General features: G+C 37.0%; 1 protein-coding gene across 1 annotated transcript in view; it reads left to right on the forward strand.

The window, feature by feature from the left end:
- TTC6 (tetratricopeptide repeat domain 6) overlaps positions 1–16,560 on the forward strand; it is a 186,031-nt gene that overhangs the window by 31,182 nt on the left and 138,289 nt on the right. The window lies entirely within an intron of this gene.

The raw sequence follows: 16,560 nt of genomic DNA on the forward strand, positions 1-16,560 counted from the left end.
GGCAATTAGATTATTTAAGATGCAAACTATACCCTGACCTTGGGGGCTTTTTGAACCACAGCTGTCAATTTAAACAAAACTCCAAACCTAATTAAACTTTTGTTGGATGGGATGCTAGTTTGAGAACTGGTTGGGCAGCTTTTAAAACTTAATGACGCAGGTCTTTTACCAGAAAACACATAGAAGTACTAATACTTAGTACTTACATTCTTTAAGGCCAACCATAAGGCTTCATTTTATCACTTTTTGAAAAATGAACAATTTTATGCATATAGATTGTAATGTTTATGAATTTTCTTCACATAGTTGTTAACATTGTAAAAATGAAGTGACACTTATTTTTTCTAGACTCCTTTCCCTCCCTCCCTCTCTTTCTTTCTTTCTTTTCCCCAATTTAATACAATTTATAAGTTGTTCTTAGTTCCCTGTCACTGTGCATTTGAATATTTAAGAAAACATCATCAGCCTTTTCTTTTTATTAAGATTTTTATTTTAATTCCAGTATAGTTAACATACAGTGTTATGTTAGATTTGGTGTACAGTATAGTGATTCATTAATTCTGTACATTACTCAGTGCTGGTCATGATTACGTGTGTTCTTGATCCCCTTCACCTATTTCACCCCCCTCCCCCACTTCTCTCGTCATCATGAGCGTTTTCAGTACTCACTTGGCCCTTAGAAAAAATTGAATCTTTATATATTTTTCATCTGTGATTAGTTTTTGGGTCATTTAAGGAAACACTGACATTTTCTTTCCTGTATATTTATCTAGTGCCTTAGAAGTACCAAATGTTAGTGATATATAATCATATATATTTAATATATAAAAATTAAAAGAATATTTCTGCATGTGAGTTGTTTACTACGACCCAAGTATAGAATTGTGGTAAACTCTGCATTAAGGTGGGGGCAAGTTTGGTATCAAGCAAGAGTGGATGTGGATACTGAAGGGATGTAAGCTAGGGAGGCAGGCAGAGGTCAGCTTGTGATCATGGGAAAGAGTTGAGGTTTGATTCTGATGGCATTGAGAAGGCACTGAAGAATTGGAAGCAGGGGAGTAACATGATACAATGAATGTTTTAGAAAGACCATTCTGACAGCAGTGCCAACATGGACTGGTGGGAAGCAAGAGTTAGGGGGCTGAAGCCTTAATTCAGAAAGAAATGAAGAGTGAATTAAAGCAAGAGAGCAGGGCATAAATGACACAGCAAGACATATTCAGGTGATGGACTCAGAATTGGGTGGTGGCGATGACAGTAAACCATTAGGTTGAACCATTTTAAAGTCTCTTTACGTAGGTAAGAAATGGCCAAAGCAACCATTTCATATGGTTCAACTCAATCCATTGCAGCAGATTTAGGAGTGATGGTGAGGACCTGATTAGGGAATGATTTGCAGCAATATTGACTGTGATGGAAAGAAAAGAAATTGGGGTTATATCTATAAGAAGTTATATAAGCATTTTCTTTGAAAAGATGTTTATGCACTGAGGGGAAAAAAACTAGGGAAGAAAGGATTAAAGATAGAAGAAGAAATGGATTTAATGCCATTGTTGTTTTGTTTAATTTTTAACTTAGTTTTTGTCAAAGTGATATTAACTATAGTTTAGAAAGGCATATAGTGTCAGTAGGCTTATAACAGCAGTTCCTTTGCAAACCTTTCCATAACTCCATTCTTACTCCCTTAGAATGTTACTATCCAACCTTTTAACTGCTTAACCTTCTATTATCTGTATATTTCTAAACATATTTTAATGCTTCTGTTTCTACTTTTTCTTCATACTAGATAGCATTTATTGATTTCCTTTATGGAACATGACATTTAAGTACTTTTACTACCACTTACTGCCCCCCCCCCCCACCATGGTACATACTGTTTGGTGTCTCCTCAATATAGTTAATCATAATTTTTTGTATTTGCAATATTATATTTAGGAAGGCATCACAAATAAAATGTCCTTTATCGAGTAACTGCTTCTTAGTAGAGTTGATGATTGCAAAGGTTTTCTTTTTGTTAGTTTTCCATGTATACATTACTAATTTATCCCTAAGCTCTTTGATACAAATAAATGTCCTCTTACTAAGTTTACATACATCAGATACTCTCTCTCGTTTTTTTTTGGTTTGTTTGTTTGTTTGTTTTGTTTTTAAGGTAGGCTTCATGCTCAACATGGGGCTTGAACTCATGACCCTGAGATCAAGAGTCACCTGCTCTACCAACTGAGCGAGCCAGACACCCCTTATCTCCTTTTACTGAGACATTCCTTTTGGAGCTCTTTGATTTCCTAGTATAATCAGGATTAATTACCCTTTGGGCCACTACTTAGCTGTGGACCTCACATTTGCCTTCATTATCTACTGATTGCATCCTATCTTTTCCTCTTTCTTGATTTAGTATCAAGAAAGGATACTTGGGAAGTATGGTTTTTTTTTTTTTTTTTTTATGATCGCATCTCTGAAAATTTTGTTATTTTAATTTCACTTAAAATAGTCATTTGCTAAGTGAAGTAAATTAGTCAGAGAAAGATAGATACCATATGTTTTCACTCATATGTGGAACTTGAGAAACTTAATAGAAGACCATGGGGGAAGGGAAGGAGGAAAAATGTTACAGAGAGGAAGGTAGGCAAACCATAAGAGATGAGATGGTTAATACTAAGAACAAACTGAGTGTTGATGGGGCTAGGGGAGAGGGGAAAGTGGGTGATGGGCACTGAGGAGGGCCCTTCTGGGATGAGTACTGGGTGTTGTATGGAAACCAATTTGACAATAAATTATATTAAAAAAGTAAAATAAGACAATAGTTTGGTTGGTCACAGAATACCAGGTTGGAAATCATTTTATTTAGAACTTTGGAAACACTGTTTCATCTTCTAACATCCATGGTTGCAGGTAAGAGATCTAGCGATGTTCTAGGGCGCCTGGGTGGCTCAGTCAGTTAAGCGTCCAACTTTGGCTCAGATCATGATCTCATGGTTCATGAGTTTGAGTTCCACATCGGGCTCTGTGCTAATAGCTAGCTCAGAGCCTGGAGCCTGTTTCAGATTCTGTGTCTTCCTCTTTCTCTGACCCTCCCCTGCTCATGCTGTCTCTCTCTCTCAAAAATAAATAAAAAACAAAAAAAAAAAAAAAAAAAAGAAATCTAGCGATGTTCTCATTTTGGTTCCTTTTCAGTCACTTTTTCCACCTCTGTAAAAGCTTTTCACTCCACGTTTTCTAGAGTTTCACAATGACATGATGTGGTTCTTTTATCACTCACTTGTGGTGGGCCCTCAATAGCCTTTTGAATTCTAGTGACTCATTTCTGTCATTTACTTCTGGGAAATCTCCTTTTATTTCTTTAAAAAAATATCTTCCCCTCTATTTTCTCAATTCTCTCTTTCTGGATTTTGTATTATTTGAATGTTGGTCCTCTAGAGTAATTTTCTTAATTTTTAAATATTTCTCTCTTATTTTTCTCCTCATTGTCTCTTCTTTCTTCTGGGAGAATTTTCTCAATTTTTTTTCTTCTTCCTTTGTATTTGAAGTAAACATTCCTGCAGACATATTTTACTTCCAACCCCTTTTGTCTTCTGCTGTGGTGTGGGAGAGAGGATTATTTGCCTGCAAGGAGGGGGCCTAGGGAGGAATATTCAGCTCCACTTGCACCCTCACTTTTGGAGATTGCTACCAATTCCTAAATTATTCTGAGGTTCTATGGTATGACTTGTTTTGCTTCTGGGCTTTCATTTTTGTAAAATGTGGTTACATTTCCTAGAGAATTTTTGATAAAATGATAAAATATTTAAAGACATTCTCTTGTCAGTTTATCAATATTATTGTTGTTATATGTCTCTATACACACACACACACACACACACACATACACACTGGCAACTTACTATATGTATTATAATAGTAAGACATAATAATAAATAACTCTGAAGTATTTTAAAAAAATAAATAAAAGGGTGCCTGGATGGCTCAGTTTGTTAAGCATCTGACTTCGGCTCAGATCATGATCTCACGGTTTGTGGGTTCAAGCCCTGCATCAGGCTCTATGCTGACAGTTCAGAGACTGGAGTCTGCTTCAGATTTTGTGTCTCCCCCTCTTTCTGTCCCTCCCCTGCTTTCATTTTCTCTCAAATAAACATTAAAAAATTATAGAATATACTTTTAGGTTGTTATGGTGTATCAGGTCATTGCCAAAAGTAAACTTTTTAAGTATATTCCTAGTTAGAAAAATGTTAATTTAAAACAATGTCTTCTTGGGGTGCCTGGGTGGCTCAGTTGGTTAAACATTTGATTTCGGCTCAGGTCATGGTCTCGCGATTCCTGAGTTCCGGCCCCATGTCAGGCTCTGTGCTGACAGCTCAGAGCCTGGAGCCTGCTTCGGATTCTGTGTTTCCCTTTCTCTCTTCCCCCCTCCTGCTTGTGATCTATTTTTCTCTCTAAAAAATAAATAAACATTAAAAATTAAAAAAAATTAAAACAATGTCTTCTAATAGTTAAAGCTTGCTTAAAATAACTTTTTCTACAGATACTTTTTAGAAATCTTCCTTCTATTGAGAAGACAATGAACATCATTTTAAGAAAACAAATGTTGGAACTGATAAAATTGTCAGAGAGTAAAGCAGCCCAGGGATAAATAATTTCTCTCCTGTTTTATTTATTCTGAAAAAAGATATATAAGAATATTCTTCAAAAAGATGAGTGTACCTAGACAAAATTTAAATTGGAATAATAGTGCTCCCAGAAATATGAGTAAGTTTTGTTGATTGTTTCCTTCACTGTACAGAAGCCTTTTTCTTTTGATGAAGTTCCAATAGTTCACTTTTGTGAAAAATTTTGTTTTCAAATCCACAGAGAATGATGCTAGATTTCATAGTTGACTACAATCCATTAATGTTAATCTGGAGATTACAAATTTACCACTTATCAATTTATTCCTTAAATCACTTTTTTTTAAACTTTTTTTTTTAATGTTTTATTTATTTCCAGGAGAGAGAAAGAGACAGTGTGAGCAGGGGAGGGTCAGAGAGAGAGGGAGTCACAGACTGAAACAGGCTCCAGGCTCTGAGCTGGCAGTCAGCACAGAGCCCGACGCGGGGCCCGAACCCACGAACCGCGAGATCATGACCTAAGCGAAAGTCGGATGCTTAACCGACTAAGCCACCCAGGCGCCCTCCTTAAATCACTTTTAAATAAATACTGAGTATATGATTTCATTTCAGTCTGTTACAGCTAGAGCCACTGACCCACTGCGCCCCCCCCCCCCCCCCCCCCCCCCCCCCCCCCCCCCCCCCCCCCAGCTGTTAAACCACTTCTTGTCTAGTGTAGCAGGCCTAGAGGTTTTGACATAAAGGTTGGAAAAGCAAGAACTATGGCCAAATACCACTCTTGAATTTAGATACTGTAAAAGATGGATATTTATGATAAAACATAAACTGACAAATATGTTTATCTAAATAAAGAAACTGAGTGGTACCCAGAAGAGCAAAGGCTAGAAAACTTCAAAAGAAATCTAAGTATAGAATAGAAATAATTTCTCATATTAATTCTATTTTTGTTTAACTTTCTGTATTTTGAGATATTTCCAGCAGTTTTAAAATAAAACTTCCTGTTTTAATTTCTATATTGCTACTTTGCTACCATGATATTTTTATGAGTCATGATATCTTGAATTTATAGAATATGAACAACCAGCCAGGATGGATCTTTCCTTCCAAAACTACCTTTGTATCAGTTTGAAGTAACCTTCCTTTGCCTTGTGATATTCCTGTCATAGGTTGTTATTTTTTAACAATTCCTCCCAGGCTTATTCAGCATGACTCAGCATCATGAAGGGCCCCAAATACTTTGAATAGGGACCAACAAAAGGTAATGAAATAAGATGTGGATTCCCAGGAAATGCAAAGACAAACATTAATCTGATACTGCCACCACCCAATATTCCATTTATTGGCATTCATAAGAGCTTTGCTACAAAATCACTCTGTTTTAGAGTCTAAAACTGAAGGCTACCTGTCTTCAGACTCTTAATCATCTCTCTGAACTTCAATTTCTTTTTTGTTTTAATTGAAGTAGAGTTGACACACAAGGTTACTTGAGTTTTCAGTTTATGACACATAAATATGACACAGTGATTGAACAGGTCTACATGCTCTGCTATGCTCACCATAAGTGTAGGTACCATCTGTCACCACACAACACTACTACAGTATTATTGAACATATTCCCCATGCTGTGCCTTTTATTCCCGTGACTTACTCACTCCATAACTGGAAGCCTGTATCGCCCACTCCCCTTCATCCATTCCACATACCCCTTTCCTTTGGCAACCATCAGTTTGTTCAGATTGTTCTCTGTATTTATGGGCCTGTTTCTGTTTATAGTTTGTTTATTTGTTTTGTTTCTTAGATTCCACATATAAGTCAACTCATAAGGTATTTCTCTTTCTCTGTCTGACTTATTTCACTTAGCATAGTACCCTTTAGGTCCATCCATGTTGTTGCAAATGGCAAGATCTCCTTTTTAATGACCATGTAATATTCTATTATGTGTGGATATATGTATATATATGTCACATCTTCTGTATCCATTCATCTGTTGATGGATACTTGGGTTGCTTCTACATCTTGGCTATCATAAATAATGTTGCAACAAACATAAGTGTGTATATCTTTTCACACTTGTGTTTCATTTTCTTTGGGTAAACACTCAGGAATTGTATTTCTATGTTTTAAAAATGTTTATTCACTTTGAGAGAGAGAGAGCACGCCAGCAGAGGAGAAGCAGAGAAAGAGAGATGGGCAGAGGATCCAAAGAGGGCTCTGTGCTGACAGCAGCGAGTCCAATACAGGGCTCAAACTCACAAACCATGAGATTATGACCTGAGCCAAAGTCAGATGCTCAACTGACTGAGCCCTCCCAGGCACCCTTGTATTTCTATTTTTAGTGTTTTGAGAAACCTCCATACTGTTTTTTTACAGTGACTGTACCAATTTACATTCCCACCAGCAGTGTATGGGGGTTCCTTTTTCTCCACATCCTTATCAACATTTGTTATTTCTTGTCTTTTTTTTTTTTTTCTAACCATTCTGACAAGTGTCAGGTCTCATTGTGATTTTGATTTGCATTTCCCTAATGATTAGTGATGTTGAGCATCTTTTCATGTGTCTACCATCTGGATGTCTTCTTTGGAGAAATGTCTATTCAGGTCTTCTTATTTTTTGATTAGATTTGTTTTTTGGGTTTTTTTTTTTTTGATGTTTAGATGTCTAAGTTCTTTATATATTTTGGGTATTAACCCCTTATTAGATATATTATTTGCAAATATCTTCCCCAATTCAGTAGGGTGCCTTTTTGTTTGTTGATGGTTTCCTTGGCTGTGCAAAAGCTTTTATTTTGAAGTATTCCCAACAGTTTATTTTGCTTTAGTTTCCCTTGCCTTAGGAGTCATATCTAGAAAAACGTTGCTATGGCTGATGTCAGAGAAATTACTGCTTGTGTTCTCTCCTAGGATTTTTATGGTCTCAGGTCTCACCTTTAGGTCTGTAATCCATTTTGAGTTTATTTTTGAGTATGGTGATAGAAAGTGGTCCAGTTCCATTCTTTTGCTTGTAGCTAGCTGTCCAGTTTTCCCAGCAGCATTTATTAAAGAAACTGTCTTTTCCCTATTGTATATTCCTTCCTCCTTTGTCATAGACTTATTGACCATATAAATGTGGGTTTATTTCTGGACTCTCTATTCTGCTCCAATGAGCTATGTGTCTTTTTTTGTTCCAGTACTGTGCAGTTTTGATTACTCCAGCTTTGTAGTATACCTTAAAATCAGGAGTTGTGACACCTTCAGCTTTGTTCTTTCTCAGGATTGCTTTGGCTATTTGGGGTCTTTTGTGGTTCCATACAGATTTTAGTGTTACTTTTTCTAGTTCTGTGAAAAATGCTGTTGGTATTTTGGTAGGAATTGCATTAAATATGTAGATTGCTTTGGGGATTATAGTTCATTTATATTCATGTTCATTATTGATAGGAGTACTTGGGTGGCTCAGTCAGCTTAACATCTGACTCTTGACTTCAGCTCAGGTCATGATCTCATGGCTTGTGGGATTCAGTCCCCCATCAATTTCCACACTGTCAGTTTGGGATTCTTTCTCCCTCTCTCTCTGCCCTCCCCCCTACTCTTTCTTTCAAAATAAATAAATAAACTTTAAAAAAACCCAAAGTAATTATTGATAGATATATACTTATTGCTATTTTGCTACTTATTTGTGATTGCTTTTATAGTTTATCTCTGATCCTTCTCTTGCTCTTTTTCATGGTTTGTTGAGGCTTTTTTTTTTTTTTTTTTTTTTGGTGTACTTGGATTCTTTTTTTTTTTTTTTTTGTTTACCTCTTACTGGTTTTTGACTTGTAGTTATCATATATTTTCTTCAAGGTGTTTTGTTTTTATAGCCGTGAAGGGTAAGTTGACGGCCGCTTTAAGTTTGAACCCATTATTTACTCCTCTCCTCCCTACGTTAGGGTGTCATATTTTATACCCTTTTATTTTATGAATCCCNTTTTTTTTTTTTTTTTTTTAGTGGTGTACTTGGATTCCTTTGTCTTTATTCTTTGCATACCTCTTACTGGTTTTTGACTTGTAGTTATCATTGGGTTTGTATATAACATCTTCTGCATATAGCCGTCTATATTAAGTTGACGGCCGCTTTAAGTTTGAACCCATTATTTACTCCTCTCCTCCCTACGTTAGGGTGTCATATTTTATACCCTTTTATTTTATGAATCCCTTGACTGATTTTACAAAAATACTTACTCTCACTTACAGTCTTTCCTTTTCACTCAGAAAGTCCCCTTTAATATTTCCTGTAGGGCTGCTTAAGTGGTCATGAACTCTTAGTTTTTATTTGTCTGAGAAACTCTTTCTCTCTCCTATTCTGTGTCTCTGTCTCTCTCTGACCCTTCTCTGCTCCTGCTGTCTCTCCTTTTCTCTCAGATGTAAATAAAACATTAAAAAATAAATAAAAAATTAAAAAAATTTAATAAAGGAAAGCTTTCCTTCCTCTTCTAATTTTTGGAATAGTTTGGGGAGATTAGATTTTAATTGTTTACTGAATTTATGTTGTTGTTTTTTTTTTAACCTGTAGAGTTGGAACAATAGTAATCATTTTCACATAGCTTTGTTGTGAGAACTAAGTGAAGTAATGTTTACAAAATATTCAATGCCTGGCACACAGTAAGCACTTGGTAATTGTTCACATTTATAGTCCGTGGTACATTATTTTTCTTACTTTTTGTCAACTATCTAGCATTCAGGGATGGGTTGGATTTTTTGAAACAACCAAATGTCATTTAAAGCAATGTCTTTTGAATAAAAGGAGTGAATACTTTTGGAGTAAAACCACCCTGGGTGAAAAAATCCAGGTGTGGTAAGGAAGAAGAAAGACAGACTTTTCTTTTGTGGATGGCAAATTGTCTCTGAAGGCACTTCGGAAAATATTATAAAAATTATAGAATTAAGTATAGAACTTCGAAAATGGACTTCTCTAAAGTAGTTGGCAACCTGGAGAATGCCAACAATAATAAGATATTGCCCAACATTAATTCGATCATGAGACATCTTTGAAGAGCTGGTGTATACACATCATAACTTATGATCTACTTATAGTGGGAGATACAGGCTTCAAACCCTAATACAATTTTATAAGTCGTGTAGTGCTATGGTTGCTTGGGCTATGGATAGATGAACTAGTCAGGGATGTCAGGATATGTGTATATCGAGAGTTGATTTGAGAGGATTTCCTGTTTTGTGGGGAATGAATGGCTATAGCAGGAAGTAGTTAGATTGGCTATGAGTTACAGTAATTAAAGAGGCTACAGTGAGGGTTTCAGAAATATGTAGGCAGCAATTTAAGGATTTGGTGATGAGTTGGATTTGGGAGGTGAGGGAGAGGAGAGGTGTCTGAGATGGCTCCTCCTTTCTCGCATTTGCACCTGGCAGTGCCATTCCAGGTGAGGAACCCCAGAAGATGACTAGCTTCTTGAAATCTATAAAGAACTAGGTAGTTGATTCTAAAATTACATCCTAATTGGATAGAATGGCATAAGTGAAAAATGGAAATATAAGTAATGTGTTGTGGGGACAGTGAATTCTGAGTGAATGTTAAAGGAGAGGCATTTCAATAAAAAATAGTTTTCAAAAGGTTTTGAAAGTTTGGGAGCTATCTATTTAAAAAAAAAAAAGACCACTTATCTTTTCCCACACAAACTCCAAAATATCTTGCTTATCTACCTATGTTACCTGGAAGAAACTATAGCAGGAGGGTATCTGGAAAGAGAATTCCTGATGGAAAATCAAGCATAAGTAAGGTTACTGAGCCAAGAAAGGGCCTAGTATATTTGGGAAGTTATTATAGTATGAATGATTTGAACAATTTATAAATAAAAATACAAAGTTTATTGGTATGCTTCATGAATGGAAAATTTTTTAGTCCATGGCCTATCATTAAGTAGATTTTTCACAGATACTAATTTTGTAAAAAATTATTTTCATTAATAAAAGTCTTTTAAGTTAAAGTGGAAGGAAAAAGTATAGTGGTTGCTGAATTTTTAGGCTTAAACTTTTTAAGGAACTTAATTTTGAGAGGAGATCCCAATTTATCTTTTTTTTCAGACAATATGGTATGTAATGAGGCGATAAAAATCAGTGTAACCCATGTAACCCTACCTAAGGAAATAGTTTGATTTCTTTTTGCGATACGTACCAACTCTTAGCAGTATTTGTTTTGTCTGAAATTCCAGAGTGAAAAATTCATTCCTTTGGTCTTCTTTAGCAATGCATTGTTTTTCCCACAGGGTGGTGATTTCTTATTACTTATCTGTCATTTACATCAAGGGTTACCAAACTTTTCTGTAAAGGACTAGATAGTAAATAGTTTAATCTTTGTGGGCCAAGAGGCAAAATCAAGGACAGTATGTAGGTACTTATATAATGAAAGAAGATAAATCCACAATTATTTATGATGAAAACCAAAATATTATTAATGAATGCCAAAATTTGAACTTTATATACTTTATACCTGTTATGAAATATTATTATTTTTGATCTTTTAAAAACTCATTGAAAAATGTAAAAGCCATTCTTGGTTCATGGGCCAAACAAAAACAGGTGGCTGGCCAGATTTGGTTAGTAGGCCATCATTTGCCAACTCTTGATTTATATTATGTTGTGGAAATATGTCAGTCATTTTATGTGATTTTATGTGTTTTCCCTTTTTTTTAAAAGTTTATTTCATTTGAGAGAGAGAGCATAGAGAGCACAGAGGGAGAGAGAAAATCCCAAGCAGGCTCCACACTGTGAGTAAAGAGCCCGATGGGATCATGACCTGAGCCAAAATCAAGAGTTGGACACTCAAATGACTGAGCCACTCTGGCACCCCAATCATGCTTTTCTTGTCTAAAGAAAAGAGAGAACATGAGGACCTTGGGCATTGTTACTTCAAAGTGTATATGAGGTGGTGAAGCCACCTTTGGTTTGGTTAGTCTTGGCTTTTAGTTTTTATAAAAGCTCTGGATAAATACATTTTCTGAAAAAGTCCTTATTTCATCTTCACTTTTGAAATGTATGTAATATGGAATGATTATGGAAGCTTCTGACATTTTTTGAGACTATAACTGTGTTTTTGCTCTAAAACTTAGATATTAGTCTCAAATGTGCTGTTGCCTGGCACAGAGTTTATTTTTCTTTAAAATATGAATATGATGATTAATTACCAAGATGTACAAGTTGATTTTAAGTGTTAATCTAAATTCTTTTTTAAAATTTTTAACATTTTTAAATTTATTTTTGAGACAGAGAGGCAGAGCATGAGCAGGGGAGGAGCAGAGAGAGAGGGAAACACAGAATCTGAAGCAGGCTCCAAGCTCTGAGTTGTTGGCACAGAACCCAACATGGGGCTGAAATCCATGAACCGTGAAATCATGACCAGAGCCTAAGTCAGACGCTTAATTCACTGAGCCACACAAGCTCCCCTCAAGTGTTAATCTAAATTCTTAATTCTCTAACTCGTATTATCAAATTGAAACATTTTTACTTTATTTATTATTAGGTCAATTACCTCAGACATGATGATCATCGTATTAACACAGATAAAGATGTGAGAAAACAGTGACATTTGTGTCACTGTTGACCATTTGAAAATCAAAGAGTTGCCATGGTTAATGTGAAGCTTTATCTTATGAGGGGTTCAGGTTCCCAAATCAGCACATAAGTTGAAAATGAACAGTCAAAATTACCCTTGAATGTCTTTAAGGCACTGGGACCCTGTGACACAACGACATGCAAGCCCAGGGGAGGTAGGCTAGCCCAGGATGACCTGGCTGGTTATTGTTTGGGGATGTAGAACACCTTAAAACCAGAATCATATTCCTTAGGTGAGATGCTCATACTCCCACACTTAACCAGGAACCGAGACTGACATAAGGAGCAGTGAGTCAAACTTGTCATCTCATGCACACCCCAAAGCCTTGATTTGAATAGATTGCTTTATTTTTCTTCCCCTCCACCCCACATATATAGTTGAATCTATGGGAGTTAAATGAATATATGATTACAAAACAATTTACAAATGGAATGAGTTCTAAATGTAAATTTGTTTTTGGATGAGCCCATCTATATGATTGACTTAGCAAGACCCAGTGTCTCAGAGAGTCCTGAGGTCCTGTGGAGGAGGGAGAAGGAATGAGTGGGCGGGACGCTGGCACTCCCACCACTCTCCAGCAGCCCTTCCCGTACTGCAACATTCCCTATTTATCTACTACATATGCTGATGCTCTAAGTATGGATTTGTTTGGCAAGCAGATCCTGCTTTTAAAAAGTTGAAAACCACCCATTTTTTTTTTTTATTTTTTATTATTTTTTTAAATTTATTTCTAGGAGAGAGAGAGACAGCGTGAGCAGGGGAGGGTCAGAGAGAGAGGGAGACACAGACTCTAAAACAGGCTCCAGGCTCTGAAAACCACCCATTTAAAGAGTATTTCCAATAGTGCCTATCCTCACACAGCTGTTTTTTCAAGTTTCAAGCAATGCAGGTGGAATGCCTGCTCAAACCACTAGGCAGATTTTTTGCTTCTCTCAGGTGGTGGCTCTCTTGTCATACTGCCCATGGAATGCCTTGTCATGGGGCAAAGGATCCCTTAGGAGAGAAGGGGAGAGGAAGTAAGAAAGGATACCCCAAACTCCTTTGCTCTCAGTCTGCTAAATTCCCTGTATGCCTCTGGCCTGTGGTTTACTACTCATGTGTTCTGAGGGGAGCGATTGGGGAAGGACAATTACCAACACCCCCATCCTGGTCATCTCAAACACAGTTCAAGGCTCTCCACAGTTCCAAAGCTCTGGTGGCCCTGAGCTACATTATGACTTTTGTAGGCCCTATGTACTTTTGCCTTTGGGGATGCTTATGCCACAGAAAATACTGAAGGCTGGTTTCATGATTACATATTCATCATTATTAAACTTACTTTTTTCTTCTGATTTTCAAAGAAACTAAAGTAAAAACATCTTTGTAGGTCCTTAAAACGTCCTGGCCCCAGGCTGAGTCTACATGATCAGTCAGCCCTGGTTAGGGCAAGAGGACTGTGTTGGGTGAAGAGGACTCTCCTTCAGTAGGATGTGTTAAGTTAGCTTTTTTCTTTCATTGTTTACTTAGAGCACCCATCTTCATTTTCTGGTGTACCCCTTTACCCCCTTCACAAAGCTACCATACATCAGACTTGAGTCCCACTGGGCTGGACCAGAAGAAAAATCTGAGAGGCAGAATTGCTACTTTTTGTAGAAGACCGAGGTTTTCTTACGAGGTTCTGTGCATCATGCCTAGCTCTTTCATTCTTTGTTTTTTTTTCCTGCCACGTAACTCTCCATATTCCTGCAAAAGAGATTTTGGGAAGTCTGTCTCATTAGATTTGCCAGATTGTCCAAACATGTTCGAACCCCATTTAGATTCAAGATGAGGCTACCGATATTTCAAAAACTTGAGGGCAATTTTTTTAAAATTAATCTTTCATTTTGATCTGTAATAACAGCCTTAAGAAAGGGAGAATGATAATTAATAAGGAATATTCTTTTAAACCTGCTCCTTATTTCTGCTGACTGTGCCTTAAATTAAGCCCTTCACTTGAATCCTTTCATTGTCTTCAGGAAGAACTTCCAGTTTTTACTCCCACTAAAGTTTATTCACCAGATACTTGTATTATGTTATTTTCTCACTAAAAAATTTGGTTGTATCCCTACTAACCACAAAATAGAGTCCAATTCCAAAATATAGAGCATAAGTATTTTTCATGATTTGACCTTACTAACCTTGTACTTTTCTCTTGCCATCTAATGGCATTTACCAGATGCGTCAGTCAGCTAATGCTGTGTAACAAATAAAACCAGACCCCAGTGGCTTAAGACAATATTATTATAGCTGTTGCATCTGTAGATTGGCTGGAATCAGCTGATTTACAGTGGACTTGCACATGTGTCTGTGGGGCATTGGCTTGTTCATGTATCATTGGGTCAGCTGGAGACTTTAGCTAGGGCAGCTTTTGTTCTATGTATCTCTCCTTTGGACCAACATATAGACCAGGTACTTCCATGGTTTTTCACCCTGGAACAATTGATTTGATCAGGCATACCTTTCTTAGAGTTACAAAAGAAGCTCAAGAGAACAACGTGCAAGAATTCTTGAGCCCTAAATTCAGAATTGGCACACAATACTTCTGCCTCATTTTATTGGCCAAAGCAAGTGACATAGATACATTTGAGTCAAGAAATAGGAAAACTTTGCTTCTTGATGGGAAAACTGAAAAGTTACATAGCAAAGCGTGTAGGTAGAGTGAGAGGTGAAGAGTTGAGACCATTAATGTGATTTGACACACAAGCCATCCACTACACTTTTTTTAAAAAAATGTTTATTTGGAGCGCCTGGGTGGCTTAGTCGGTTAAGCGTCCGACTTTCGCTTGGGTCGTGGTCTCGCGGTTCGTGGGTTCGAGCCCCGCGTCGGGCTCTGTGCTGACTGCCAGCTCAGAGCCTGGAGCCTGTTTCAGAGTCTGTCACTCCCTCTCTCTCTCTGGCCCTCCCCTGCTCACGCTGTCTCTCTCTCTCTCTCTCCTAGAAGTGAATAAAACATTAAAAAAAAAATTAAAAAAAAATGTTTATTTATTTATTTTGAGAGGGCAGAGAAGGTAGGGGGGGAGAGAGAGAGAAAGAGAGAGAGAGTATCTCAAGCAGGCTCTGTACTGTTAATTTGAACTCACCAACCATGAGATCATGACCTGAGCCAAAATTAAGAGTTGGACATTTAACCAGCTGAGCCACCCAGGTACCCCATATCCACTACACTTTTAAAACTTCCTGAACATACCATGTCTGCTTAAGAAAGGAATGGTAAAGATTCATTCTGAGCCATTGTGTCACGAGGAAGCCTGGCAAGTCTGTTCTTGCTATAACACTATTATGATGCTTCCTGCTTCTTCATCTTGTGACTCCTTTGGTTTTTCTCCCACTGATTCTGTGAGTCTTGCCAGCCTTTCAATACCACCTACATGAAAAGGGGCCATTTCTGATGCTTCCAACTGAGAAAAGTGATCAAATCACTTCATGACTCGAATAAGCTCTTTGCTTCCACCCAGAAATGTACTTTGTTGCTTCAGAAATGAGCAAAGTGGGAGGAGGGAAATTAAGGTCATAGGAACTGTGGTACAAGTTCTCACAACTTCATAAAAACCCAAATGAATAGAGTGATTTCCCCCTTTAAACTGGACTCTGGCTATCAGCACAGCTGTTTTAGAGAAGCAAACCATAGGGTTCATCACTATCTCTTGGCTGTATAGGAGTGAAGAGACCAATATGAAGATTCCTTCCATCCTCACCTTACCTATTGGCAGTAAGTGGCATGTTTGTGCCTGCCCCAGGGGGAGGAGAAAGGACTTGAAAATCTGACCAAAGAGTCTTTCTCCACATGAAATGCCCTTTGTATCCACTGGGCACATTTAACTCCTACCTTTCTTTTATGGCCTATTTTATGGAAATACTTCCTTCTATTTTAAATCTCTTTAATCTGCCCCCTCTTTACTCCAACTCTGTGTTACAAATTTACTGTCTGTGTCTTTTCTGCCATGTATAGTGTTACTTACGTATGCACCAATATATATGTTTTTCCAGGCTGTGAATACCTAAGTGATCAGAATACAGTCTTACTTGTCTTTTTATTTTTAGTAGGATGGATCAAATGAATGCTGAATCTGTTCTATCAGATCATAAACAACCTGGAGGCAAGATTATTTATCTTGTGACTTTTTATCCCTCACATCACCCTGCATAATTCCTTGGACTTAGTAGTCATTCTTTAAATAAATATTTGTTGAATGGTATAAATTAAAATATGCTTACTCTTAGAGACATGAATTTTATTATTGAAGTATTTATTTATGATATTAAATCATGTGTGAGATTAGGAGGCTTCAAGAACATTCTTATGGGTTCTTCTGAAAATTTATCGTTTCTACTCCTCATCCATACAAGAAAAATCTGGAGG

Source organism: Hyaena hyaena, unplaced genomic scaffold, assembly GCF_003009895.1.
Source record: "Hyaena hyaena isolate Hyena2069 unplaced genomic scaffold, ASM300989v1 scaffold_342, whole genome shotgun sequence".
Taxonomy (NCBI): domain Eukaryota; kingdom Metazoa; phylum Chordata; class Mammalia; order Carnivora; family Hyaenidae; genus Hyaena; species Hyaena hyaena.